The 5,043-nt window shown below is 40.4% G+C and overlaps 1 pseudogene; it reads right to left on the bottom strand.

Moving 5' to 3' along the window:
* Nucleotides 1–339: 339 nt before the first annotated feature.
* On the bottom strand, nucleotides 340–411 carry LOC122003277 (annotated as a pseudogene).
* Nucleotides 412–5,043: the final 4,632 nt, after the last annotated feature.

Genomic DNA, 5,043 nt, shown 5'->3' with positions numbered 1-5,043 from the left:
ATCGCCAATCGAAGCTAATAATTTTGAAATCAAGCTTGCAGTAATTCACATGGTTCAGCAGAATCAATTTGGAGGAGGACCGCACGATGATCCAAACCACCACTTAGAGCTTTTCTATGAGATTTGTAGTACCATGAAAGTGAACGGAGTCCCTCTAGAATCAGTGAGATTATTGCTTTTTGGATTCTCCCTGAAAGACAGAGTCAAGTAGTGGCTAAATTCCCTTCCAGCAAACAACATTACATCTTGGGAGCAGTGTGAGCAGAAATTCCTGGACAAATTCTACCCACCAAGCAAAACTGCTCACATGAGGAATTTGATCGCAAGCTTCAAACAGATAGACTCAGAATCATTATTTGAAGCCTGGGACAGATTCAAAAGTATGCTGAGACAGTGCCCCTATCATGGCCTTGAGAAATGGTTGGTTCTACACAAATTCTATAATGGAACCAACTATCACACGAAGGTATCCCTCGATTCTGCAGCAGGAGGAGCACTAATGAATAAGAACCAACCTTGCTTGAGATTGTACCACCTCAAGTGGAGTTAAAACTTCTGCCGCCTAACCTTAAATATACATTCCTTGGTCCAAATTCCACTTTCCCAGTAATAATTAATGCAAATTTGACTGGGATGGAGACACAGAAATTGATCAAGGAGCTGAGAGCACATAGAAAAGCAATTAGATACACTATTGATGACATAAAAGGGATCAACCCTTTGATCTGCATGCACAGAATTCTGCTCGAAGAAGGATATAAAAATTTGATTGAGCATCAAAGAAGATTAAATCCGAATTTGAAAGAAGTTGTGAAGAAAGAAGTATTGAAACTTCTTGACGCCAGAATCATATGGTCCCCAAGAGAGGGGGAATGTCGGTGGTCAGAAATGAAAACAACGAATTGATTCCAATGAGGACAGTCATAAGATGGCAGATGTGTATTGACTACAGGAAGCTGAACAAGGAGACCAGGAAAGATCATTTTCCCTTAATTACCATTCATTAATGAGATGCTAGAAAGATTGGCAAAACATTCCTATTTTTGCTATCTGGATGGATACTCTGGCTTCTTTAAATTCCAATACATCCCCTAGATCAAGAAAAGACCACTTTCACGTGCCCTTTTGGTACCTATGTTTATCGACAAATGTCGTTTGAACTCTGCAATGCACCAGCTACATTTTAGCGATGTTTGATGGCAATATTTTCAGATTTTATAGAAAATATTATGGAGGTATTCATGGACGATTTTTCAGTCTATGGGAATGACTTCGACTCCTGTCTTCTGAATCTTTCTAAAGTTCTCTAGAGATATGAAGATGTGAACTTAGTTCTAAACTGGGAAAAATGTCACTTCATGGTCAAAGAGGGAATTGTTTTAAGACATAAGATTTCAAAACGAGGAATTGAGGTAGATAAAGCTAAAATAGAGACAATTGAGAAACTACCTCCACCTCTTAACGCAAAAGGGGTTAGGAGCTTTCTAGGGCATGCTGGATTCTACAAGCGTTTCATCATGGATTTCTCAAAAATTTCCAAACCACTAACTAACCTGTTCATTAAAGATGTTGAGTTATGTTTTGATGATGACTACAATGAGGCGTTTAAGAAAATTAAGAGTGCTCTCATCTCAGCCCCAGTAATTCAAGCTCTAGACTGGGAACTCCCATTCGAAATCATGTGTGATGCCAGTGACTTTGCGGTGGGTGCAGTTTTAGGACAAAGAAAGGACAAAGTACTGTATGTAATTCACTATGCAAGCAAGACATTAGATGCAGCCTAAATGAATTATTCTACTACTGAAAAGGAATTATTGGCCATAGTATTTGCCATCGACAAGTTCAGGTCTTATCTAGTGGGCTCAAAAGTGATAGTGTATTCTGGTCACGCTGCCATAAGATATCTGCTTAATAAGAAAGATGTCAAACCTCATTTGATTAGGTGGATCTTGCTTCTTCAGGAATTCAATCTGGAAATTAGAGACAAGAAAGGGGCTGAAAATGTTGTGGCAGATCATCTATCTCGAGTATGGCTGAATGGGCAGAAAGATGTGGATTTTGATCCACCCATAAATGATGTTTTCCCTGACGAGCATCTGTTGGCAGTAAGTTCTGAGAGAGTTCCTTGGTATGCGGATTTTGTTAACTATCTTGCAAGTGGAGTACTTCCCCCAAAATTCACCTGGCAGCAGAAGAAGAAGTTTTTCGCAAATGTCAAGCACTACATATGGGATGAACCACTGCTTTTTAGGAAATGCAGAGATACAATCTACCGAAGATATGTGCCGGAAGATGAGATCAAGGACGTTTTATTTCAGTGTCACTCATCATCTTACAACGGACATTTGGGAGTGTCAAAAACAGTTGCAAAGATTTTACAAACAGAATTTTTTTGGCCAAGTCTATTTAAAGACACAAAAAATTTTGTGCAGTCTTGCGACCAATGTCAAAAGACTGGGAACATCACTAGGAGAAATGAGATGCCACTGAATTGCATCCTCAAAGTGGAATTGTTCGACGTATGGGGAGTAGACTTTATGGTACCCTTTCCTTCATCATATGGAAACAATTATATTTTAGTGGCAGTGGACTATGTATCGAAATAGGTAGAAGCCATAGCTTCTCCTGCCAGTGACGCCAAAACAGTAATTAAACTGTTTTAAAAGGTAATTTTTTCACGGTTTGATGTGCCTAGGGCAGTTATTAGCGATGGGGGTTCACACTTCATTGAAAGATAGTTTAAAAATTTGCTAAAGAAATACAGAGTGAGCTACAAAGTAGCGACACCCTACCATCCCCAGACCAATGGACAAGCTGAGATTTTCAATTGGGAGATCAAAGAAATATTAGAAAAGACAGTGTCTAATTCCCACAAAGACTGGTCATTGAAATTGGATGATGCTTTATGGGCATACCGTACTGCTTTTAAGACTCCAATCGGTATGACCCCATTCCGACTTATGTACGGGAAATCGTGTCATCTTCCAGTAGAATTAGAACACAAGACTTATTGGCGATAAAATAGCTTAACATGGACCTGAAGTTAGCAGGAGATAAAAGGAAACTCCAATTAAATGAGCTTGATGAGTTGAGGATGGATGGCTATGAACATGTCAAATCCTACAAAGAGAGAACAAAGAGATGACATGATCAACATATCATGCGGAGAGAATTCAAGGAAGGGGACTTAGTGTTGTTGTTTAATTCAAGATTGAAGTTTTTTCCTAGAAAGTTAAAATCGAGATGGATAGGATCATTCCAAGTCAAAAAGGTTTACCCGTTCGGAGCTGTTGACATTTGGAGCAAGGAACGTGGAGAATTTAAAGTAAACGGGCAACGTTTAAAAAAAATACCTCCACAATGTGCCAGTAGAGGAAGATATGCTGATATACTTCTCAGATCCGTGCCCACCTGAATGAGTACAAACGGGGTCGAGCTAAAGACCTAAAATAAGCGCTTCTTGGGAGGCAACCCAAGGGTTTTTCATTCCGTCTATCGTTTTATTTCTCTAGTAAGTTCAAGTAGAGTGTTTTTATTATTTCTTTATTTTTGGGTATCCATTTTCAGGATGTGTAGAGCCTCCACGAGCTGGTCGTAAGCGTTTCATGGGAGTGGAAGCGTTAGAGGAACCAAAATGGAATAAGGCGAGCCACCGTGCACTTAAAGGAGTCGACCGTGTGACCCCCCCCACGACCGTGTGGCCTGTGTAGAGAAGAAAGGCATGGGCCATGCTAATTGGCACGGTCGTGCGAGGCCACCAGTGGAGAAAGAGACACATGCCATGCTAATTGGCACAGTTGTGCGATCAGTGCAGAGAGGAAGAAGGAGCTGGCCGTGCCAATCGGCATGACCGTGCGGCTTTGGCCGAGGGGAGAAAAGAGGGGACCGTGCCAATTGGCACGACCGTGCAGAATCATCAAGAAGAGGGTGTGCAACCCTACATGACCCAGCCAAAATCCCCTCCTTATTAGGGCACGGGTGTGCGGTGGCTTGCACGCCCGTGCCGCCACCTTCACCCCCTTCCTCATACCCCCTCTCTCCCCTCTCTTCCTCCAAATTCCCAAGGTGCTACCCCTCCTCCCCCACGTTCATCTCACTCAAATCTATCATTTGTGATGCCGAACTTCGTCAAAGGAAAGGAAAAGAATTGATGGTTGTCTCAAACAAGCAGAATGCACGCTTCAAAGGTATATCGAACAACTTTGACATTATTTTCTCTAATGATGAACAATTGCATCGTTATCATTCTTTATCTAAACGTTCCATTTTGAGCACTAGGTTTATGGATTGAGAAACCTTAGAAGTATTAGGGCTTGAGAATGATTTTGATTGGTTGCTTGATAGAATAGGCTGAACTAGGATAATGGCCTTAAAATACCCAACTTATCCTCGTATCGTCTTGGAAATTTTAAGCTCTATCACTGTTGCTAATGTTCAAGGAGGAGGAAATACCCAATTTCGTTTATTTAATGATGACTATGAATGGAGTCTTGAGGATTTTAATATAAGCTATGATTTCCCTAGGGATGGAACTTACATAATCCTACCTGCTTTTGAAAAATCGAATTTATGGGAGCAAATTGGTGGAGAGTCTTGCTTTAATCCACATGTTTCTATTAGTAGTAGTATCATAAACCCAATTTTTCGATATGTCCATATGTTGATGAGGAACATGATATTGGAAGGGGCGGTAAAGATGGAATTGTAAGACTTTCAGACTTGTATTGTTTATGGGGAATGATAGAAAATGTGCCTATTAACTCAGGATATTTCTTCTTGAAGCACTTAGTAAAATTAGGAAAAATTTCCTCACCTACCCCCATTATTTTAGGTGGATTGCTTACTCATATTGCAATAGTATTAGACTATGATCTGAGTGGTCTTGAAATGATTGGAGATGTTTCTCGAATGAATTTATATTTTTGTTTAACCTCTCGTTTGATTCGTCAAGAGGAATATGGGTATAGTCTTGTGATTAAGGATAATTTCCCCCTTAGATTGCCCAACCCAACTTTGACTACGATCCACGTTAAGGAGAATTGG

Source organism: Zingiber officinale, chromosome 7A (genome assembly GCF_018446385.1).
Source record: "Zingiber officinale cultivar Zhangliang chromosome 7A, Zo_v1.1, whole genome shotgun sequence".
Taxonomy (NCBI): domain Eukaryota; kingdom Viridiplantae; phylum Streptophyta; class Magnoliopsida; order Zingiberales; family Zingiberaceae; genus Zingiber; species Zingiber officinale.
This window is presented reverse-complemented; position numbering and strand designations above follow the sequence as displayed.